This window comes from Onychomys torridus, chromosome 8 (genome assembly GCF_903995425.1).
Source record: "Onychomys torridus chromosome 8, mOncTor1.1, whole genome shotgun sequence".
In the NCBI taxonomy this organism is placed as follows: domain Eukaryota; kingdom Metazoa; phylum Chordata; class Mammalia; order Rodentia; family Cricetidae; genus Onychomys; species Onychomys torridus.
The window spans coordinates 68,169,784-68,195,048 of NC_050450.1; the positions used below are offsets into that span (position 1 = coordinate 68,169,784).

At 48.8% G+C, this 25,265-nt stretch overlaps 1 pseudogene; it reads right to left on the minus strand.

Annotated features, from left to right (window-relative positions):
- Positions 1-17,001: 17,001 nt before the first annotated feature.
- On the minus strand, positions 17,002-17,607 carry LOC118590241 (annotated as a pseudogene).
- Positions 17,608-25,265: the final 7,658 nt, after the last annotated feature.

Sequence of the window (25,265 nt, forward strand, 5' to 3'; positions counted from 1 at the left end):
TTCAGCATAACAAGAAGGGAATGGCTTCTAGGGGTGTCCATGCCAGCAGAGGTAGCACTTTCAGAAGCCACACGGGATACAGCTGAAGGATGGCAGGAGCTACAGAGATCACAGTGCTTGAGCGCGTTAACTAGGATTTCAGACCCTGCAGTAGAAGGAGGGGGTGGGAGGCAGATGGCCAGAGGTTCCCTGTGGGGAGTGGAATAAGCAAAGAAGAGACATGGAAGCTCCAAAGGGCCAGCTCAAGAGAGGCCAGGGGTAGAGCAGAACAGTGCCAATCACCAGTGAGAAAGGCCTGCACAGCAGAGAGGCAGGTGGGCAAGAGTCCGAAGAGGCTGTGGACTGGGTGAAATAACCAATGAACCGTGATGAGGCAGGGGAACTTTCCAGAGTGCACCCCAAGACTAGTCCCTCCCAGGCTCTTGTTATTATCTTGTTCTCAAATGCTATGGGATACAATGACCCTTCTCCTACCAACATGGGCGCACTGGAGATCAGTGTGCCCAGTGTTTGAAAAGCTTATAGGTGGGGATCTCACCACCCAGAGCCTCTGCCAAACTTTCTTTATGAAGATGTACCTTGAGACCCCCATCTCGGGGGGGGGGTGTGTTCCAAGCTGTCTGCTGAGAAATTGTGGGAGGAGACAGCTTATATCCCAGGGGACTGTGAGTGACCCTACCTGCTATGAGATGACAGAAGATGGTCCCAAAGTGACAGGTGTAGTGGATAGCCATCCCAGCATTGGCCTGGAAGTTCCAACCCCCATTGAAGCTTCGGTAATGGTCACGCCCACAAGGCAGGGCGGAGGAGGAAGCGGAAGACCAAGGATCGGGAAGAGTTCTCTCTCTTGGTTCCCGGACTCTGGATGCTGGAGGTAGACCGAGCAGAGTTCTCCAGAGAACACCGCCGGACTGCGCCATCCCTTTCCCAGACCCTGCAACCTACCCCTTCATTTGTAAGTTACCCCACAAAATAAACCTCCCTTTTAACTACGTGGAGTGGCCTTAATAATTTCACCAATAGACAAGGGGCAGAAGAAGTGATACCTACTCCAGCCAGACAGTCCCTTCATTGTCGCCAGGCACAAAACACTGCCATGGATACTGCACTCTTCAAAGCTAGGGGTTCAGAGAGGGAAGGCTGGAGAAGGGAGCCACAGTCAAGGGTAGGCACTCCAGATCTCCCCACTCCTAACCCAAACTTCACCACCAAGAGAATGCCAGGCAAACACTGGCAGATGTCTCCCAGAAGCCTTCCCATCAATATAGCATGAAGTCTCTGGCTCAAGGTTAATGCAGCAGAGGAGTCTGGCTGCATCAGATTCCTGTTAAATAAGAGGATGGTGGCACTGGGGGTGGCATGGGGGGATGTCACAAAGCCATTTGGCAACAAGGTCAAGAGGATGCCAGAGCTGAGCCATCTTGGGGAAATGACATGGTCATCCATTAGAAACACAAATTGTTTTAAATTCCAGGGGAGTTGGCTCCTAAGTCAAACTCTCCCTGCAGAATTTTAGGTGGTGTGCGTCATTGTTATAAATATACCAACCATCGTATGTCATCAGAAAGGACACGATCCCGTGAGTATAACCTTGCAGGGGTTGGCATGAACTGAGAGCATGTGAGGGAGTGTGTTGGCAGGCTGGCCTGGAAGAGGATGCACATCCTTGGAGAGAGAGAGCTTTGGCTGTAGGAAGAGCAGCTGTAGGGAGCTGATCTGGAGTGAGTGTGGGCACGTCTGGTCACGACCACCTCACAGGGCCAGGTCCCTAGTTCAGATACGTCACCTCCCTGTGTTACTGCCACATGGAATTCCACAAATTGGGTGGCTGGAACAGAAAGTGGTCCTTACTGCTTTGAAGGCTGGGAAGTTGAAGGTGCCCATAGGTTGGTTTTTAGCAAGGGTCTCTCTTTGCATTGTGGGTAGCATCTTTTCATTGAGTGCTCATGCCCATGCACAGAGAGCTCTTTGGTGTCCTCTCAGATGGGGTCCATACTTGTTACCTGATGTAACCTCAATTACCCTCTTAAAAGCCCTATCTCCAAACACAGCCAGCCACATGGGGGTTAGGGATTCAATGTGTAAATCATGAGCTACAACTCAGTCCATAATACCTACCTCCTAAGGACTCTTCCCAGGAATTCTTGACTCTGGAGTCGGCACAAGAGAACAAATTCATCATCACCCCATTCATTCACTATCATTGTCCTGCCATACCCTGAGAACACTAGCGGTACAAAGTTCCTTACCTACAAATTTACAGTAACTCCAAAAGAGGTACTCAGAGCTCTTAGGAAAGTTCTGGAAGGAAGACCGTCATCATGGAGATCAAGCAATGTTTCCTTAGGGAATCTGTGTCCACCTGTGCCTAAGCAGAGAAAAGTGGCCCCAGAAGCCCTTCCTGAGCCTTGGGTGCCTCCATCTGTATGGAACCAGACCTCTGTACATCACTGATAACAGGGCCTGCAAGCAATTTACCATCCCTGACTATAAACTCATAGGCTTTGAATCCCCTCGGGGCATGTCTATAGGAAGTTTCTAGATTGGATTAATCGAGGTAGGAAGACACCATTCCATGGGCCAGGGTCCCGGATGGCATTGAAGGAAGAAAATGAATGGAATACCAGCACACCTCTCTCTCTCTTTCCTAGTGATGCATGCAATGGGCCTCACACTCCCACCAAAACACTTTCCCTGCCATGAACCACAATAAAGCCTTCCCTTTGCAAGCTGCTTGTTGAGTATTTTTGTCACAAAGTGAAAAAAGTAATTAATACAGTCCCCAGAACTGAGCAAACACAATACTGTAAACAAAAAGGAGTGAAGAACCCCAAACAGGATGCCAGCCTTCCCAGCCAGCATCAGCACCAACTCGGAAAAAGGACCAGGAAACCATAGAGATGCCCAAACATGTCACAGGATCAGAAAAGGAAGATTCCACACAGCCTAACAAAAAGCCACGTGGAATAATAAAACTGTTTCCTATTTAGAGTCCTGTGAGGTGACATTCCTCAATAAGCCACACATCTGGGATCAAAATATCTGTCCCGCAGAAAAGACTGTGAACTCCTTGGATGTGTGAGGGGGTGAGATATTGTCCCCATGTCCCCAGCAACTACAGCAGTGTCAAGTACAGCAAAGCTTGGAGGAAGGAACTGGATGTCCCTGGCTACCTTGGGTCTTCACGTGGTATTTCTTAGCTGTGTGACAAGCTAGCCCCTCAGAGTCACAAGCAGCCACATCTCATACCAGGAACCCAGCTGCAGTGGTCCCCCCATCCCCAAGAGCCCTGCTGGGACCTCTGGGGACAATCTACTTTTGCAGAGACTCTGCAGTGGTCTGTCCTTACTCCTCCTCTTCTAGTGTGTGGCCCAGGGCCACAAAGATGTTCAGAATTCCTGAGAAAGAAAAAGGGATACCCCCTCCCCACCCCATACCCCAAAAGCTCGTTAGCCTAAGGCCAACAGGAAGTGCTGGAGAGCTCTAGGTAAGACTTCCAGGGGATACCTCCCTCCCAGCAGGCAGCCTGTTTTGACAGGCGGAAGGAGAGGGTGGCAATCCCATGAGCCAGCAACCCTGACCCGGGCAGGATGACTAAGAGGCCAGGGCTCGGACAGGCTGTTGGTTGACCCACTGACCTAAAGGGCTTTCCCAGACAACTTCCTTCCAATGCTGCCCATAGTAAATTAGAGAAGAGAAGGAACGTCAGAGTCACCAATCTTGGGCACACAGGCAACAGGGGCCAGAGACCCAACACTTAGGCCTCCTGCAGACAGAAAAGACACAGGGAGGCGGGTCTGGGATGGAGTGTGGTACACAGGGGACCCCTAAGGGTTCAGGGAGGGAGGGCCGTGCCTGAGGCAGCCAGAGAAGAGCTCAGCTTGGGGGTGCTGCAATTGGCTACACGGAGAGGGAGGAGACAGCAAGAACTCTGTGGAGGTCAGGGAAAGGACGCCAGGGGACATCATGCAGGTGTGGGCCTGAGTCACAGTGGCCATTGGGATGGGATGACCAGCACTGAATGGAACTATTTGGTCAGCTGAGTGGAGAGGCCAGAGATGACCAAAATTCCTAGTGGGGGTGCCCGAGTTGAGTTCCTGGTAGGGGTGCCCGAGTTCCTGGTAGGGGTGCCTGCCGGGAATAGGGAATTGGGAGCTCTGAGTAGATTCACTTCCAGGGATAGAAGAACAAGCCAGTTCCGCTGGGAGTGAGTACTAGAGGCAAAATCCTGCCTATACAGAACTCTAAGGTCAGTGAGACCTCTTCTCCAGTCTGAGCTCTGCCACTCACCTGCTGTGTGACACCGGCCATGTCATTTAACTGATCCGCTCGATTTTCTCATTTGCAACATCAGGTAAGACTACTTACAAAGTCCACCTTCAGGACCAGGATGCAATGTACAAAGTATTCAATACCTGGTATGTGTTTGTAAATATTTGCTGGTGTTTCGTCACTCTGTGCTAAGTGTTTTTACAAGGCACAACCTTGTGCGAGGTCCCCAGCATTCTCAAAGCAGGCACTGTTACATATGAGGATCTGAGGCTCAGGGCCCCCAACTAAAGTGGCTCAGGGTCATACTGCAAGCAGGTGGTCTGGGCAGAGACTTGAACCAAGATCTTCTGGATTCAGATCGCAGACTTCCTGTTAGCAGACTGTACCTCCCCCCACCCTCATGGCATTGCTGGGCTGCCTCCCACTTCCAGGAAGTGGCAAGGCAAAGGGTCCAGGAAGTAGGAGGCAGGTTTGAACCCAGAGAACATGAACCCCCAAATCATCTGGCCACGGTTCAGATAATTTTGTCTTCAATGTACCTGATGACATTTTGTCTCTTTTTTTCCCACTTTTTCATCTCCAGTCAATGAGACTGTGCTTTCAATTCCAGTGAGTCACCGGAAAATGTAAATTTAAAAAATTAAAAGGAACATTGCTCCTACGTAAGTGCCAGCTCCAGTGAATCACTCAAGACAGGTATAATAGGCCTAATTGTAGTTCTTCCACAAGACAAAACCCAGATGAGCCCTGAAGTTGATTGATATCAGAGTCAGAGGCTACCCCAGCAGAGCCTGGGTACCTGAGCCAGGGTTCATGGGCTTGGCCATCTCACTGGGGACTCGAGCATACTGGCTCTGATCCTAAAGACCCAGTAATGCGCCTCTGAGACGGTATCCCATCCCACTCACTCAGGGCTTCACCCTTCATCTGAACTATTTATCCACCTTGCTTCTTAAAGGATCCAGATCTTTATTGTTCCTGTCATTGTAAAGTCACTTAACAGCAGCAGAAAAATGGGGTAGTTATTTAATTCATAATATTGTGAGTGGTTTTTTTTATGCATATGGACTACTTGAACCCTGATAAGCCAGGTTCTACTTGAACCTTGATAAGCCAGGTTCTACTTCCATTTCTCGTCTGCATAATGGGACATTAACAACCTGTGGTAGTTTGAATATGCTCAAACACTTGGTCTCAGGGTAGTGGAACAGTTTGGGGAGGATTAGGAGGTGTGGTCTTGTTGGAGGAGGTGTGTCACTGGAGGCAGGTTTTAAGGTTTCAAGAGACTCACAGCATTCCCAGTGTGCTTTCTGCCTTCTGCTTGTGGTGTGGGCTGTAAGTGTTCATCTGTTCCTGACGCCGTGTCTTTGCTGAGCCATTACAAGCTCTAAACCTCTGGAACTGTAAGCTCGGTTAAACTCTCTTGTAAGTTGCCTTCCTCATGGTGTTCTCTCACAGCAATAGGAAAGCAGTACACAGCCCTTTCCTTCCAGGGACTCTGTGGCCAGTGAAGCGATGAAAGCGCTTAGCACATAGCTCGGCTCAGTAAGTGCCAGTTGTCAATACCATCTGCTCCATTAGCTTGAGAGGTGAGAATGTCACAGCTTCCCGTGTAAGATGACCACCTCCCGAGGCTCCATATTCTGGCAGCCTGTTATCCGTCATCTCAAGATGCTCAGTGGTTAGAACGTTACAACTGGAAGATCATCTCCCCAACTCCATCCCAGAACAGAAAAGACAGAGAAGAGCCCAAACAACCCATCAGAGAGTGACAGAATCAGAATAGGAACCCAGGCCTCCAGCACCCAGGCCATTTCTGTGTCCTCCAGCACAAGTGCCTCAAGTCCCAAAGGTCAAGACCAGAAGCAAAAGTTTACCATATCTCTGTCACCAAGGGTGATGGGAAGGAAACATTTTGGTAAATTATTTCCAAATACTCCAACTCAAAACTGAGTACAAGGGCTTCTGGTCAGTGAAAGCACCTCTCCTGCAGATCAGAGCCAGGGCCAAAATGAAAACACCTCAAAGGTTTCTCAGGGGCTCTGTCTCAAGAGAGACCTTCCCCTAGACTTGTCTATAATGTCACCAGGAAGCAGGCTAGCAAACACCTCCCTTTCTAGCCTTCCAGGCCCTTTGGATTGGGCTATACCCCCCAGACCCACAAACTCACTGTCTGTCCTGGCCTGGAAGCTTCCAACTCTGTGCCTAGAATCTCACACCCCTATACTGCCATCCTTCTCCCCAGAAGCAGTTCAGCAAGTATCTGTCCCCTTTGAGCTGCAGGGAGGAAGACATCATCCCTATTATACCTGAGCTCCTGGCCTGGTGGATGGACAGATGAGCGGATAACCAGAATATGACATGAGAAGGGCCTTCCAGGAGTTGGGAAGCTTATACAAGGGTGCAGACAGCCCCCACTGGGCCTTGGAAGATGAACTGAATTCATGATAGCCCCAAAGGGACTTGTACTGGCCAAAGTAAGGCCATATCAACACAAAGAGATCTGAGTCTGGGAGGTCCCGGCCCAATCTGCCCCTCTCCTGGGACTCCTCTCTTCCCCTAATGTAGGAGAGTCTGTCTACTTGGCTACAAAAGGCAAACATCTCATGAACATGGGCTTCAGTGCACACATGTAGGCTGTCTAGTGAGACACAGATGGGCTCAGCTGATGCCTATTCTTCTGAGTTGGTGCCAAGGATCCAGATGTAGTTCCCTAAATGGCGTCCTTAGCATCTCTCTTCTGTCCCAGTGTCTCATGGTAACCACTGTATCCGTTCCTTGCTGCTGAGATACGATACCTGCTGGAAGCCACTTAAGGGAGGGAGGGCTGACCTCACCTCATGGGGGATGTAGTCTACTGAGGCAGGAGGAAGATCTTCAGTCTGCGGCAGTGGGAGCCTGCAGCTGACTTCTCACGTTTTGGAGGATCAAGAAGTAGGGAGCTTGGGCCAGAATCAGAAAAAAAAAAAAAAAAAAAGTCACCCAAGGCCCACTGCCAGCAACCTACTTCCGCTAGCTAAGCCACACTGGCTTGATAATGTTCCCTTAACATTCCACTAGCTGGGGATCAAGTGTTCAAATGTATGACCTGAGGGCAGGGTGTATCTCACATTTAAACTAGAACCATCTCGTTCTATCTGCATTGCAGAGGAGGGAGAAAGGACATGGTAGCCACATCCATCCTTATTTATCTTGGGGAGCTGAGGACCAAACCAACTGCCTTACACACAATAGGCAAGTACTCTACCACTGAGTTACACCCTAAACCTTATACCACTTTTAAAAGCCTTCTGGAAGACCCATTCCAATGACTTCTGGTGGCACCCCAACTGGTTCTTCAGTGAATAGACTGGGTGAGAAATTAAAATACAGTTGGAGCCCAAATTTGGTGTTTCTAACCAACTCTGCCATTCTTACAGCTGTACACTGCAGAAGAAAGAAACAGGCTGTGAGTGGCTGCTGGGGAGACCATCTACTGAGGCCAAACCATCCCCATTCCTGTGGTTACTTCAAGAGCAGGGACCTGCCCAGAATTCCATATTGGGAAGACAGTTAACACAGAATAACACCATTCCAGCATTGTCCACTACAGCTACATATGGGAGCAAGACCAGTCGAGGTTGGTGCCCCACTTAGGTACTGAACAGTAACAGGAGGGGACGGATCTGTGATGGGGTGAGCCAGACTCCAGCTCCTGCTGACAGGAAAGTGGTCAATAGTAAACACTCCAGAGGTGCTTAGTGTTTCTTAAGGACAACCAGCCCCAGACAAAGAGTATAAAAAGTGAATGTCAACCTCACCGGAGGCTCATCCACAGCCTGCTTCTCCTACAAACCCATACACAGTCAGGAAGCAAGAACCTGAGCTTTTCTGATGCCAGAACTGGAGGCCTTTCCTGCTTTCCTAGGATGCTGCTAGCTGTTTTCTCAGCCAGTGACTCAGTTCTGGGGCACAGGCTCTGGGAAGCAGGCTTTCCATAACTTCTGTGGTTCACAGCAGCTGGTGACCAGAGATCTGCCAGGAGAGTGGGCAGTGGAGGGCTCAGGACAGCTCAGAGAACCCTCGGATAGGGCTGAGATACACTGCTAAAAGGATGAAAAGCCATCCAAGGGAAACAGTAAGCCTGGGGACAGCAGGACTCTCGAACTTGTCCTAAGACTGACCCCCAAGGAGTTCTGGCCAGCACCTGTCTGAGAAGCAGGGCCAGCAAGTGGGTTGTCTCACCTCATCTCCACTCATAACCATGTGTCAGCACGTGTCCTGGTGTCTGGGGCACCGGCCATGGTGGTGGCTAATACTAAATCTAGAATCACCTAGAAGACAAGCCTCTAGGTATGTCTGCGAAGCAGCTTCTAAACGAGGTTGAGGTGGGGAGGCCCACCCTGAGTGTGAGCACCACCATCCCATGGTCTAGAGGTCCCAGACTGAATAAAAAGCGTAAGCAGAACATTTCTCCTTTTCCCCTTCTTCTGCACTGTTTCTACATTGCCTCCCTCCCACCCTTTTAGATGATAGTCTCTCTCTGCTTAGGGCTCTTCTATGGCTGGGCGTGCCTCTACGTAGTAGGGTTTTCTTTGCTTTTAGCCTCAGTTTTTGTGGAAGTATTAGTCCTACTTTTCAGGGACAGACCCTGATTGGCTTCTGCTGACATCTTCTCCCCTCCCAGGGATGGGGGAGGTAAGTTTGGCAGAGACTATGGGCCAACCAATGCCATGTAAACGGCTGAGGCCATGCCTTCCCTCCTGCCATGATGGATGGTACCCTCTGAGGATGAGCCAAAAAGAAATCCTTCCTTAACTTGCTTTTATGGGATATCTTTTCATAGCAATGAGGAAAGGATCTGACCCAGCATCTCCTGGGGTCTGAGCATACAGCATGCATGTAGCTGCTGGGGTCTGGAACCCACAGTACCAGGCCCCACACAGCAGTGGAGCAAATGTCAGGTTCCTGCTACCTCAAGTCTCTGATTGGACATTCAGATGTCAATCAGAGCCCCTATCCCAACACACAGACAGTTTTGTCATGAGACCCACCCTGCTCCTCTGCAGCTAACTGGTGTAGAAACTGGCATGTCCCCCAGGTCAGTGAATCCATAGTCTCTGGCCAGATGCACCCCCCAACCCCCAGGAGGCAGATGTCAACAGAAGCCAATCAGATTTTGTCCCTGAAAATTGGAACTAATACATTCGCAAAAATTGAGGCAAAAACCAAAGAAAAGCCCACTATGTAGAAGCACACCCAGCCACAGATGAGCACTGAGCAAAGAGAAACATTGACATAATAAAGAGGGGTGGGCACAACATGGAACAGTGAAGGCTTGTCCTGTAAGAATCATCAAGTACGTTTACTAAACCCAGATTTCTGGGCCACATGCCTGGAAAGTCCAGTTTAGAAGAGTGGCCAAGATCTGGCTTAAGCCACCATGCCAAGAGTCTGTTGTGGTGACTCAGCAACCATGCTTTTGTCCCCAGTGGAGAGGATGAAGAGGAGGGTGGCTATAGCAAGATACAGAAGAGTAGATGGCCAAGATGGCCACTGGCAGTTCTGGGAAACCCTAAGAGCCACCTTGGATAGGAGGTCCCCTTAGGTCTCACCATCCCTGAGCCTATGGGCCTTCTGCATGTGATCTTGGTGACATTCGGCTATAGGGGGACATCTCTAGAGCTTCCTGGAAGTGCTCCGCTCTCCACCCCTGCTTGCTTAGAGCTTATAGGCCCCATAAAACTGTGTATCATGCAATACCCTCTCCACTCCACACACTGGCTGGAAGATGCCCTGCCTGGACAGAGCCGGGCACCATTCCTCCTAGGGATGGTAGAGGCAAGGAGGCAATATCAGAGCTTCTTTCTCTTCTCTTTCCTTCATAGAAGCATGGAACGAAGTAAAGCTAACATCATGGAAGTCAGGCAAGCCTTCAACGGGTCCCAACTCCTAGACCCTGCTGGCCACATCAGCTCATCCTCCTGGGAACATTAGCACCTCCCAAGAACCACAAGCCAAGGACGTGGTCTTATACAATTATCACAAGGCTCACTGAGCCTCAGTATACACTGGCTTTCTCCCCTAGGCCCACTTAATAACTATTTTTCTTCCATTATTTTTATTTTTTAAAGCTATTTTCAAAATCTGCTCTGTTCTGTCTGGTGGGAGGGTAGTTTGTGATGAGCACCACAGTCTTACCCACAGGTCAACCTGCAACAGAGATCTCCAAATCAAAAGTGGCACAAGGGTCTTTTTCTGTGACTTCAGGTAAGATATTCTCTCTCTCTCTCTCTCTCTCTCTCTCTCTCTCTCTCTCTCTCTCTCTCTTTCTCTCTCTGTCTCTCCCCCACCACCCGTGTGGTGTGTGTGTGTGTGTGTGTGTGTGTGTGTGTGTGTGCATGTACACACAAGTGTGTGCATCAGAAGGCAACTTGAAAGACTTCATTTTTCCTGCCACTTTGGGTTCCAGGTATTGAACCCCAGTTGCCAGGCTCAGTGGCAAGTATCTTTACTTGCTAAGCCATCTCACTGGCCCAAAGCTTGCATTTTAATTATATGCTTGGTGCTGCTGGTAAGGAATCTAGCAGGCTGGCTTCTCTATATGCTCTTGCTGAGCATATTAGTCGGTATATTTTCTTGCACTGTGTACCAAAAGCTTGATAGTGTTCATAGCCTTTGCTTTGTTGCTACAAATCTACCCCCAATGAAACAACTCCGAGAAAAGCAAGGTCCAAGATGGTCCTTACAAGTGTTTAAGAACAAGAGGACAGTGCCAACAGCCGAAATGTCCAGCACTGGGCAATGATCAAACAAATCCCAGCCCATTCAAAGCATTGCGTATTATCTGCCCACTTAATGGCCAGTGGGTTTTCAGTTTTTGTTAACATGGGAAAGATCAAAATCCAGAGTTACAATGGGGTGGTGATGCTAGCTACTCTGGGGACTGTGTGGGGACTGTGTGGGAAGGATGAGACACTTCTGCCACTTACAAAAGTAATGGGGTGGAGCCAGTGAGGTAACCAAGGGAACAGGGGGCTGTGGCCCCTGTGGTTTCTGCTCCAGGTTCAAGTAGCAGTGGGTCTCTTCCAGCACTGGGGCCTCCTCCAGGCAAATACAGTCTCTCTCACACACGTCTGTGACCCTCGGAGCCTGGAATTGAATCGCTTGTTTTTAAAAACCCAGAGATTGACTGATCTCTCTCTCTCTCTCTCTCTCTCTCTCTCTCTCTCTCTCTCTCTCTCTCTCTGTGTGTGTGTGTGTGTGTGTGTGTGTGTGTGTGTGTATGTGTGTATGTGTATATGTGGGTGTAGGTGGATATGTGGGTGTGTCCCTCTCCTTTTCTCTCTCTCTCCCTCTCCATGATTCTTTGCTCTAACTTAAAATGATGTTCTATAATTAACATTAATGTAGGGAATAAAGAAGTCACCTGCTCCCTAAAACTACTTCACAGGGTCAAGGGTCAACAGAAGCAGCTCTTGAAAGCACAGCATGGCTGCCATGCTTGTCAAATACTAAGAGCACAAGACCTGTGAGCTGTAATTTGGATAAAGGATTCCTCAGAATCCAGTGCCCTCAGGCACCCAGAGGAAAAATAATAAATCAGCATCATCCTAGACCTCAAATTATTTCCACAATTTTTTTCCCTAAGGAGTTGGGGAGATTGCTTGGTAAAGTGCTCATCTTGCAAGTATGGGGACCTAAGTTCAACCCCCAGCACCCACACAAAAATCTAGGCATGGTATGTGGTGTGTACTTGTAATACCTGTGTTGGGAGGCAGAGACAGAAGGGTCCTTGGGGCTCACTGGCCAGCCAATCTAGTCTAACTGATTAGTTCTGGGCCAGCAAGAGACTTTGTCTTTAAAAACAGGTGAACTAGGTATAGTGGTGCACACCTTTAATCTCAGCACTCGGGAGGCAGAGGCAGGCGGATCTCTGTGAGTTCGAGGCCAGTCTGGTCTACATAGTGAGTTCCAGGACAGTCAGGGCTACACAGAGAAACCCTGTCTTGAAAATCAAACAAGTAGGGGCTGGAGAGATGGCTCGGCAGTTAAGAGCCTACTTTCCCCCAAGACTTGGATTTTGATTCCCAGCACCCACATTGCAGCTCACAAAACACTGTCTAACTCCACTTCTGGGGGATCTGATACTTTTCTGAAGGTGCCAGGCACATACATGGTACACAGATCTACACGAAGCCAAACCACCACACACATAAATAATAATAATTAAAAAAAAACCCACAACAGGGTAGACAGCTTCTAAGGAATACCTGAGGTTGACTCTGACCCCCACACACATGTGTGCCCCACACACATGCACCTGCACACACAAGTGTACCCCACACAGATGCACCTGCACACATACAAATATTTTTCCAAATACAAATCCTTCACCTAGAGACAACCAAGTACACAAAGAAACATAACCCCATGACTGAAAACCAGTAGGAAAAACTGGGTAAAAGAAACTAAAGGACTGCGGACAACCGCCCAGTGCAAAGGGCAGAGCCGAACTGGGCAGCGGGGAGAGAGGGGCATCACAGTCCACGCAACATGGTGCATTGAAAGAGAACCAGAGAAGAGCATCAGCTAAGTAAAAAGCACAGTAAGTGAAGTGGCTGGAGATGCTGCCCACATTGCAGCCTGCCCCTCCCCAGTCTACACCCAGCCGTATGTGAGCTCTGTCTGTTTCCTCTTAGGCCACATGAGCAATCATTGTGGGTTAGTGTTCTCTTTCTCTTTCTCTCTCTCTCTCTCTCTCTCTCTCTCTCTCTCTCTCTCTCTCACACACACACACACACACACACACACACACACACACACACACACACACGCACCGCACGTGTGAGCCTCCTAGCTCAGTATCACTTTTGAAATAAAAGATAACAGCACCATGATCAATAGCTCCTGGACCCACCATGGACCTGGTACTTGAGAAAAGGTGCTAAAACAGTGGGTTTCAGATCTTCAAATTTTTCAACTTAGCTGTAAATTGCTCAACTTTCCTTCTCAGAAAAACTCACTGTTAGAGCAAACATGGTCTCTGTCCTTGCCAGTTCCCTAGGGGTTCCCTGGGTCTGTTTTCAGTGGAATCCACTTCCTCCTGCTATCACAGCAGCATTCCAGCTGTAGGTAAGGGTTTGGGGTTTGTTTTTGGTTTTGGTTTTGGTTTTTTTTGGGGTTTTTTTTTTTTTGAGCAAACTTTTGGAAGAAGCAGATCTGCTCCGGACTCAGCTTGCCTCTGCCTTTTGTGCATTAATCCCGAGTCCAGCACGGAATGAAGGTGTCGGCAAGAACAAATGGGCTGATGAAATTCTCCAAGGATGAAGTCCAAATGGACAGTAAACATCTGTGAAAAATGTCCAACCTCCCTGGCCATCAGAGAAATACAAATCCAAACTAGACTTCCGGAACAGCCAGGGCTACAAAGAGGGACCGTGTCTCAAAAATAAAAACAACAAACCCAAACAACAATTACTGGTGAAGGTACAGAGAAAAGGGAGCGCTTACACACTGCACATGTGCAGAGGTTGGGGGGGGGGGGGCGGGAGGATAGTCAAGCCCCTATGGAAACCAGCATGGAGATTCCTAAAAAAAAAAAAAAAAAACCTAGACGATTTACCCAGTTATGGGCATTTACCCCAAGGACTATAACTCAATATGCTCAACATGTTACAGAGACACTTGCATACCACTCCTTACTGCAGCTAGGCCGGAAACCAACCTTGCTGTCCATCAACAGAGGAATGGATATAGGAAATGTTTTATAGACACCTGGAAAACTTTTGTCATCAACTGAGGAGGAGGATGTTGCTGGGCAGTGGTGGTGCACGCCTTTAATCCCAGCACTCAGGAGACAGGGACTGGCAGATCCCTGTGAGTTCGAGGCCAGCCTGGTCTACAGAGTGAGATCCAGGATAGCCAAAGCTACACAGAGAAACCCTGTTTTGAAAAAAAAACAAAAAAGAAGGATGTTACATGGTTTACAGGAAAATGAACGCAAGCAGAGATAATCATATTAAGTGAATTAAATAAGTCTCAAATAACGTTTTCTCTCATTTGTGGTTCCTAGATTTTATGTAGATATGTAAAATCATGTATGTATATATGACATGAAAGCAGATACAAAACTGGCCAGGAGAAGGAAGGGGCTAACAGAAGGATGGGGACAAGAAACTGGAAAAGAAGGGGTGTGAGAATACCCTCAAAGTGCATTATATACTCATGAAAATGTCTTTCTGCAATCCAGTACCATATACAATGAATCACACAAGGAAAACATTTAAAAGATTCTCTCTCTCTCTCTCTCTCTCTCTGTGCGTGTGCGTGTGCGTGTGTGTGTTATGTGTGTGTATATATGTGTATGTGTGTGTGCGCGTGTGCGTGTGCGTGTGTGTGTGTGTGTTATGTGTGTGTATATATGTGTATGTGTGTGTGCGTGTGTGTGTGTGTGTGCGCGTGCGTGTATGTGTGTGTGTGTATCCATCCAAGTATGTGTATACCAAATCCGTGCAGATACTCACAGAAGCCAAGAGAGACAACAAGATCCCCTGGATCTGCAGTTTCAGACAGTTGTGTGCTACACAAAGTGATCTCCGGAAGAGCAGCAAGCAGTCTTAAGCACTGAACCACACCCCTGCCCCAACTGTTAAAAGGCTAGGGTGTCAGATACAGCTGGGCTCTGTTTCTTCAGAGCTAGCTAACCGTTCAACAGGTTCCTTCCACCCTTGGCTCCGGACAGTCAGCCAGCCAACAAGCAATTATTGAGAACCTGGTAAGTGTCAGACATCCAAGAGCTGAGGTACAGCCTTACATAAAATTGACAGTTACAGCCCTCCTGGTATTCACAGAGTGTGGAGATTGACAAGAACCCACAACCATGTAAATGCACAGTGCTCTAGATGGTGATAACTGAGCGCTTAGATAATATACTACAAAAAAAAAAAAATGAGCGTGGTGCTGGGCACACTGTGGGAGCTCAATACTTAAGAGCACAGAGCGGGCATCCTGGCTGAGGCATGAACCCCCATGAGAAAGACAGGAGGCCAGAGCTTCCAAGAAGCCTCCGGGGATGCACAGCTCTCAGTGGCCGCCCCTAACCACAGCCTAGAGAAGCAACAAAGATAAATCTAAACTGTGAGCTGGTCCTCAGATACACTTGCCAGGGAGGTCTGTGGGGCAGCTGACTGCCATCTGCAGTTTCTGCCCTTTCCTGACTGACACTGGCCCCAAACCCAGAGCCCGGCTGCCAGCAGCATGGAATGCAAGTCCCAAGATTCTAAAAGCCAAGGCTTTGGGGCTTTGCTTCCAGATCTATGAGGGAAATTCATCTGATTCCCATCAAGGGAGCCAGCTGCCCGTCCGGCCAACATACCTCTCCAAACTTGGTTTGAACCCAGCCTTAAATGCCACAGGAAGACCTCGATGATCTTCAAAGTGTTTGTTCTCTGAACCCAAACAGGCAGAACTCAAAGAGTCCCTGACTGCCAGGGACAAGACTCTAGTCAAGCCTGGGCTGTAACCTCAGACATCTAAAAGCTTGGCTAAGGAACAGCGGCTGCCAGAATCGGGCAGAACACAGACTCTTAATCCAGGTGACTTGCAAAGCCCTTCCTCCTCTATTTACCAGCTGGGCCACTTTCAGGTTAGACCCCGCAGGTCCTCTTCCTCCCTCCAAGCCAATGCAGGACTTTTCTAGAGGTTTTACTAGAACATTGAGTGGGGACAGTATGGTTGTTTCACCCAGAGCTTCAACAAGAGAGAAATGTGATCATTTACCCCAACACACCCACGCTCAGCAAAGCACAGCATCGTTCTAGAAAAGCCCTCTTTAAACACACCACTGTGATTCCTTATCATGCTTGAGTTTAAAACGCCAGAGGGTTGTTTTTAACTCTTTCATTCCCCAGAAGAGATGCGACCCTTTCTTTGGGAGTGACCCTGTGCTGGGTGTTGATAAGCATCATCCCATTTCAGTCCAGTCACCACTGGGGAGCATGCAGGCTTGCAGGGCGCAGGCCTCTCAAAGCTGCACAGCACATGTTGGTCAGTGTTCTGGCGCTGTAACAAATTCCTGAAATAACATTCTAAGAAAGTTACCTTTTGGCCCATTGCTTTGAAGATACTAAGCTCATAGTTTATTAACCATTATTTGGGGCCTGAAATAAACCAAATCAAAGGACTATGTGGCTGAACCACGCTACTCACCTCTCAGCTATGGAGTGAGTTCACTTACTCCTCAATGGCACCACATTGAGTACAGAGTCTTTTTTTTTTTTAATTGTATTTACTTAGAAGCATTCAGAATGTCAACAAAACAGCTATAATTTTTTTTTGCAATTACAGAGTGGTATTTAGTTAACAGAACAACAATTATGTTTGTATAGCTGCATCAGACACAACTGAAGATGGAAAAAACCACCAAACCAAACCCCCAAAAAAACCCTACCGTCCCCATATATAACTAATTTGTGCTGTGCACCAACAAGAACCTGCTTTGAATTTCCATACCAATTTCCAACCCCAGACTGGACCAGGCGAGGTTAGAGGCTATTGAAACCACCACCAGGACAGGGCTAGCTAAGGACACATTCGGTAGTGTGTTAACTATACAAAAAAAGACACTGTGCAGCTTAAAAACAAATCTTACACAGCCTTACACTTCGATTTTTTTCTTTAAAAGGAGTGAGTTGTGTACAGGGGGTTAAATGCTTTATAGACAAGAAAAAACACTGCGATAGAACCAACTTATTCATCATCATCATCATCTTCATCTTCGTCTTCCTCCTCCTCATCATCTTCCTTCTTTTCCTTGCTCTTTTCAGCCTTGACGACCCCCTTCTTGGCCGCATCGGGTTTTCCTTCAGCTCTGTAGCAGCGATATCCTTCTCATACTTCTCCTTCAGCTCGGCAGCCTTCTTCTCGTAGGGCTGCTTGTCATCCGCAGCGGTGTTGTTCCACATCTCCCCCAGCTTCTTTGCGACATCACCAATGGACAAGCTGGGGTGCTCTCCTTTGATTTTGGGGCAATACTCAGAACAGAACAAGACGAAGGCTGAAGGAGGCCTCTTGGGTACACTGGGGTCCTTGAACTTCTTTTTGGTCTCCCCTTTGGGGGGATGTAGGTTTTCATTTCTCTTTCATAACGAGCCTTGTCAGCCTTTGCCAGGTCTTCAAATTTCCCCTTTTCTTCAGCAGACATGGTCTTCCACCTTTCTGAGCACTTCTTCAAGAACTCTGAGAAGTTGACAGAAGCATCCAGGTGCTTCTTCTTGTGTTCCTCCCAGCAAGTTGCACAAAGAATGCACATGAGGACATTTTGCCTCTTGGCATCTTAGGATCTCCTTTGCCCATGTTTGGTTGATTTTCCTCCGCCAGGCACAGAGTTGCCCAGTGCCCATCTGGCTCTTGCTTGCCCTGGCTCTGTCTCTATGGAGCTCAATGTCCTGCAATGGCTGTGAGAGCAGGAGCCCCAAAGTCATTTTTTTTTTATTTTGCACATGTACATCTATGTAGCTACACACGTACCATTGGTGTGCATGTGGAGGCCAGAGGAAATTTGTGGAAGTCAGTTCTCTCCTTCCATCGTGGGGACCCTGGGAGTCAAACTCAGGTTGTAAGTCTTGGCAGCAAGTGCTACTACTGACTGACGTGTCTCACTGGCCTGATGTCTCTAGGCACAATGTCTTGCATACACCTTATGTGATCCTTTCTGCCTGAACATCCCGAGTCCTGGGATTATAGATATGCACCCATTTGCCAGGCTTGGGACCAAGGCTTTATTGCATGGGACTTTGAGGGACACTTAGTGACATGTAGGTAGGGGAACTGGGACTTAGGCCCGGCAGCACTCCCTCTCAGGGACCAGCAGCTCCTAAATGACTGACTGCTCAGCTTGCCGGAGATTTCCAGCACTTTCCAGGTTACAGCACCCAAGTTCTCTGTCCTGAGCAGGAAATCCTCAGTTCTAGGATAGCAGGTCACCCACACACAGTCTTCAGAAGCTGGGGGACAATATCAGGAAGGCTGCTGGCTCCCACACCATCATGGTTTGAATTAATGATCCTTCCTTTCCATCCATTGGGTAATGGAGCACGAAACACTGTTAATGTGACTTGATTTCCCATTTCCATCCTTCTTTGTTAACTGCTCCTAAAACACCAGCATCACCCTGAAGTCTTCTGAACTCTACTCTCGAAGATAGATGACTTGAAAATTCTCTGGGCACATCGACCCTTACTTCTTCCTCAGAGAAAACCTGGCATCGAATGAGGCGGAGGGAGGAGGGATCTTAGAAACCAGACCATCCACCCAGGTTCTGCCTGGCCAATTGCTGTGTCATCTTTCTGGGTCCTAGTGTAAAATATGAGAGTTTTTATTAAATGGAGGGGGAGGGAGGGCCTTCCTTTATGGTCCAGGCTGATCTCCCACCCCTGACCCTCCTGTCTCTGCCTCTGGCATTCTGGATTACAGCAGTACACCACCACACTGGGCTTTGAAATGTCAGAGTTCTAAGGACACAGGCCTTGATGCTCTGTCCCCTCATTCTTCAGATGGGCATGAAGATCCAAAGGAGTGAAGGGGCATGGCCAGTGTTTCCCAGCAAGCTAAAGCCAAGGCCTGTGATGCTTGCTAAAGGTTTGTTTTAGGAAACATTGCACCCTCCACCACCCCCAGCACCTCCACAGCATGCCAGAGAAAAATCAGAGTGTGCTAAGATGAGGGATCTGTTTAATGTTGCGCTCTAAGCCTAGAAGGAAAATGAGCCAAATTCTCAAAGATTAAGAATGCTGATCTTTAAAAACAAATCAGGGTTTAATTTGGGTTTTCTTAAACCCTCACAAAAAAGAGAAGCTGGGCCCTTGACCGAAAATTCAGCATTCCAAACCAGGAAGATGAGACCCATCTTAATCCTCTCTGTGAGGGCGGCCCCACCACGAGCCTGTGCGCTTGCACTGGCCTGCCTGCTTCTCGGATGTGGAAAGGGTAGTCAGCCTGGACAGGGGAGCCTGGCTCCAAAGGGTCATGAGGGCCTCTGGGCAAAGCCAGAATGAGCTCTAGTTGGTTATACTTTGACGGCCCAGAGAGGGTGAATCGTTTGCTTCCTGGCACTCAGCAAGTAGACGGCAGAGCTAGGATTGGAAGCCCTGTCTAAGCTGAAGCCTAAAAGCTCAGTGACTCTGCTAGGGCATATGGGGAGCTAGAGGAAGGGTCAAGAAATCAGAGCTTTCGGCTACAAAGAGAGTCTACCGGGGGCTCCCCAGACCCCTGCCTAGGTGCCTCCTGCTGTGTCTTTTGGGCTGATTCTTGAGTGGGTATTTACACATCTGGTTAGTGGGTAAACACTGCTGTCTGCTGTGTCCTAGGAGCCCTCGGGTTAACGCAGATGTGTTCAAGTGCAGGAGGCCTGGAGAAGGGTTCTGGAGGGGGTGATCCTTGCAGTGGGACTTGAGTTAGATTTAGACATGTCAATTGTCACATCAAAATACAGCAGGTAAAAGTGTCTCTTCCAAGCCTGATGACCCAAGTTTCATCCCCGGGACCCGCATGGTCAAAGACAGAACTCCTGCAAGGTGTCTCTGACCTCCATACATGTACCGTGGCATATATTCCCACCAGGTAAATAAATAAAATAGAATTTTTAATTAGATAGATTGGCTAAACTAGTCATCTTCTAGGTCCCCTTTAGTAGGGACGGTTCTGAGCTGGGGCCATTAACTAGAACCAACCAGGATGCAAACTGTCCCCAGGTACTCTAAACCCAAATTGTAGATATAACCATCGTGTTAAATAAGAAACACAGAGCCAAATATGGAGTTAATAGCCAGAGGTCAGAGCAATAGCTCAGAGCTGAAAACCTTACCCTTCACTGCTGCTGCTGTCTTTCCTCTCCACAAGAGGCCTACTTCCTGTGTCCTGTCTTTTTTATAGACTTTCTGTTCTGCCTTCTCATTGGTTGTAAACCCAGCCACATGACCTCCTTGTCACTGCCTGTCTGTACAGACCTCCAGGTCTCTATAGTTGGTATTGAGATTAAAGGCGTGTGTCTCCATGCTGGCTGTGTCCTTGAACTCACAGAGATCCGCCTAGCTCTGCCTCCCAAGTGCTGGGATTAAAGGCATGCACCACCAGCGCCCATCTTCTGCTCTGGCTTGCTCTGACCCCAAGGCAACTTTGTTAACATACAAATAAAATCACATTTCAGTACAAATAAAATATCACCACCAATGTGCTGATAAGATCCCCACGTCTGTATTAAACCTGCCTCCACCAACACTGGGAAGGTGAGTGAGGTATGACACCAACTTAGGACCTTTATGCCAACTATTCCAGTAATTCCAGGTCCATTCAGGAAATAGCGTAATCTTGTCCTAGCAAAGAAATAGAAGCTAATCGGATGCAGGTGACCTGCCCAGGGTTACACGGCTGTTGGGGTAGCAGTAAGATTAGAATCCAAAGGTGACACTATTTTCATGGCCCTCCCTGCCTTACAGGTGGCATAGAGGAGTCCAGATAAAAAAATCTTTGCAAGGAATGGTCCTCGGAAGACAAATAGGACTGTGGGTCCTTTCTCCAGTGGTCCTCAAAGGCCAGCATCAAGGAGACTCGCTGTACTGGAAAGACCAGTGTGGCTTATCAGAAGCCACAGGCACACAGGCTACTGGGAGTTGACTAGCCAGTATCGGTGGTGCCCTGTTCAGTGGAGCCAACAGTGGCCGCAGGTCCAGCGAGAAAGCCCCCAGAGATGACGTTGTCTAACAGTCAGGAAAGACTAGGGACAGATAAGGGAGAAGGAAGCCAAGGAGTGGTAACCCCAAAGAGGACAGCACCCCCAACATGGGCTGGGGTAGGTACCCTAGTCATGAAGCTCAGCTCTCTTCCCTCAGGGTAGCTTTTCCTCAGACACGATCCTTATGCCTAGCTGCTGTCACCACAGACAGACAGAATCTGGCCAAAGGGGCCAAGTATCTGTGGTCCAGCCTCTCCTACAGGTGTGCTGAGTTTGAACCAAAGTCAGTACTGTCTAGTCATCACCAGTCACTGAAGTGGAACCCGGAGATGTCCTGTTAGCTTCTGGTTGGCCCACAAGGTCTCCTGCTGAGGCTGTGAGAAGAATACCACAGGGAACCTGGACCACAAATCAGGTGTGGATGTTCCCATAGGAAATTAGCTCGTGGTTACAGCAGTAGCGATGGGATTGGCCACACTGCTCTGGGAACTCAGGAAATGGCTACTTGTTCTCTTGCCTACGGAGGAGTGATGGTTCAGACTGTCAGGAGGTGGATGGAAAACGTGGGTCAGAACTGCTCAGGACCAGAGCCTGTGTGTGTCTGGAGAGAGCAAAAGGAAGATACAGGTCCCACGGCGTTGACAGCTCTGAGGAGTTCTTAGTGTGGGGAGACTCACTAGCTGGAGTAAGGCTGAAGAATGAAGAAAATGGAGGACTTCGGAGGGCTGAAACAGACAGAGGGAACCTCCAACTCATTCCTGGCTGCTTGCAGGGGTCTGGACACACCAGTTCAGGCAGAGTCCCCTTTTGCCGGAGGATAATCTCAAGGGATGGGCTCCAGGAGGTAGCCCACTCCCTGCCTCCACAGTCTGGCTCCAGCTTGTCCTTCCAGATCCCTGGCCTCCCCCTCCTTCCCAGCACTGTGGGTTTGGCAGCCACTTGGGAAACCGTTGCTTTTAAATGAATCCACCCCAGAGGAAGCCGAGAGGCAGGCATGGTCTACCAGCGGCTTTTGAGCTTCCAATGTTACCCCTTCCTCTCCAAAAAGAGGATCAAATGCTTCTTCACAATGGAAGGGGGAAGGAGAGGGGGGCCTCCAGGCAGACGAGGGAAAGGGGTACGGGAACAAAAGAGAGCCAGTGAGAGGGCCTCATTTCATCTTAATCAGGCCAAGTTTATGTCTGATTTGATATTCTCCCTTTCCATGCTGAAAACAAAATCAAGACCTAAAAGAAAACAAGTCACATTATTTCTCTTGAAGTCTTTCTGAATCAGAAAGACTCAGGCTCGTGAGACTACACGCCGTGGTGACTCTCATCACTAGGGGTAAAAATTGGACCCAGGTAGCCAAGAGGACATCAGCTGGCAGGTAGAAGCAGCTTCCACTCTGGATACTGCAACTGGCTTCCTGTTGGTTATGTCTTCTGACGGGAGGAACCATCCCAACACAGCTCTGTCCTCGTACATTTCTCTGTGGCTAAATTCAAGCCACGATATCCTACATGGGGCTGACCAGCTAAATTTGATTACAGAGGATAACCAGGACAGCAAACCCCAAAGACTGATGAAGGAGTGATTGTCCTGAGTGGCCGTGAATGTTCTAGATAGCTTTATTGTTCATGACAAAAGAATAACACCCTTGTGACGGAATCCAGTTGTCAGCCCAGGCCTGGGGGAGGTACCTGCAGAAACTGGGTGGCCTGGGAGGCACTCAGACCGCAGACTGGATGACTTGGTACTGACTGGACTGCCTGGAGCCAGTGCTGGGAGAGGAGAGGCTGGCTGGCCCCTGGTCCTTTGAGCCAGCCTGACCTGTCACTGAGTGTAGCCTCTAAGGTCAAGACAACCGTCAGCACGCCTTCCACTCTGACCACTGACCACATGATGTCTCTTGATTTTATGATCCTGGCATTCTCTTAAGCATGAAGCTGTGACACCCCCGAGTTTAACCTTCAATGAAGGTGAAAATCTGTGGGTCTCCTTCCCACCCCCAGGCCTTCCTGCTGCCAACAGCAGAGCCCTTCAGTGTGCTTGGGAGTATTCTTACCCCATTCCCAGCTATGTGGGCTTGGTTGGAGTTCATTCCTCTCCCAATCCAAGGTTGAATTTTGTGACCCAACCCTTAACCAAGCCACATACCACACTTCCCTGGCCTTTGTGGTAAGTTTCATGGAAGGGCAATGAGCCCAATCAGGCCACTCGGGGCTAACAATCCTCAATTCTGAGAGTTTTGGTTATATAGTTAGGGAGGATTATTTTCTCTTTCTCTTTGGAAAAGAAAAAAAATGGAAGGGCTATAGTCCCCAGAGCTCTTGAAGCCATGTTGTGGCCGTGAGCCAGTTTGACAAAGAAGGAAACCCAGGGGACACCAGACTGAATGATGGATGGTACAGCCTCCCTCTGCTGCTACTTCAGCTGTACGATGAGCCATGCTGGAAGCCAGATGTATAGACTTCCCAGTTAGAGTTACTTAAACCAGTTCACTTACAAGTTTCTCCCTGGAGACTGCGAAAATTCTAGCAGAGCAGTCCCCATGTGCTCCGCCATATCCACACATGGCATTTATAGACACTGTTATGACTCTGTCCTCTGGGATGTCAGGGTGCCCTGAGGTAGGACCCTCTGCTCCCAACCCCCACCTCGAAGGTGGCAGTGAGAAGCCCTGGCCCTCCCCAGAAAGGAGGGAAACATCCCCAAACCAGATATAGACAATGGAAAGGCACAAGGTCAACAGTGTGAAGGGGACCTAAGCAAGCTTTCCAAGGTGAGAGCTTGCCCTGGGGAGCTTTTACAGGGACCCAAGGGACACCTGGGACATCGAAGAAGCTCAGGTGCTGACAGGTAGCAGAGCTCTCAACTCTGAGTTAGGACTCCTGATCAGAACTCGCAGGAGTAAGCCGAGGTTCCAACTTAGGCCCAGCTATTGGATGAGGAATTCAGGCAAGAAGGCATCCACATACCAGGCCAGCCTTGGATCCGAAGCCAGGCAGAATTCCAGTTCCTTCAGCAAAGCCAAGATCAGAACTCGCTTAGATGCCAAGCCAACACAGTCCTGTGTCTGCCTTGGTGACATCTGGCCAGGAGATATGTCCATAGGCCTCCAGCTGGGGAGCCAAGGCCCTGGACTTATCATCTACCTGTCCTGTATGTGGAGGTCCCTAGGGTAGGGACTGCCTGCCCCAAAACCCTCTCTCCCTCCTTCCCCTTTCTTCTTTCTGGATTTTTAGGTTGAAGGTGCCACATGCCCAGCAATGGTAGGAGGCAATCCTTTCATCAGGTGGCACAGGCCTGAAATCCCAGCACTTGGGGGCTAAGGCAGGAGGAGCCCAACAGTTTGAGCTACAGAGTGAGACCCTATTTCACAAACAAAAACGTAAAGTTTTCCCACCGTCTCCCTTCTGCTGAGAATGCTGGTGTGGACGATGGCAGCCATCTCACAATGCTGAGGGAAGCGTCAAGACTTGACCAAGAGAGCCAGATGTCGCTGAGATGTTAAACAGGTTTCAGGTCCTGTCTGTGGTTAGACTTTTTGTTTTATGAGGTAACTTAACATATGTTCCTCCACAAGCAGGGTTAGGACCAAGTGAGGATGTAACAGAAATGTGCCACCCCAAACCTAAAACTCTGTAGGTGGGACCTGCAATCTGAGTTCGCCACAGCCCCCAGGCTGGGTGCTGGTTGTTGACAGACTGACTGACTGGTTTGGGCAGTGCTGGGCTTGAACCCAGAGCCTCCTGGTAGTGTGTGCTGAAGTTTGAAAACTATTGGCTTATGCCACCATTCACCAGATTCTCTGTGATGAGCACTGAAAACATTTCTAATGTATATATTTCCCCATCACGTCCTCGAATTGTTTGCTTATGGAATCTCATGAAGCTGAGACTGAACTGGGCATGGTGGTGTTTATGTGTGACCCTAGCCCTTGGGAAGTGGAAGCAGATCAGGAGTCCAAGGCTGGTATCTGCCGCATAGCAAGTTCAAGGTGAGCCCGAGTTCCATGAGACTTTGTCTTAAAAACAAAAACAACTCAAGAAAAAGCTGAAAGCAAATTGGGGTAGACATCGGCCACAAAACCAAACGGGAAGTCTCAACAAGGAAATGGGACAGATGGAAGCTAAGGACCTCGATCCATCAAAATAATTGCAGTTCGATGGGATGGCAAAATCAAAGACTGAAGACCACAACTGCAATAAACACAAGGCTTAAGATCCTTTGTTTGCGAAAAGGTCACAGAAACTTAAAGAGAATCAAGAGCCCAGTGAAACAAATAACATTCCCACAT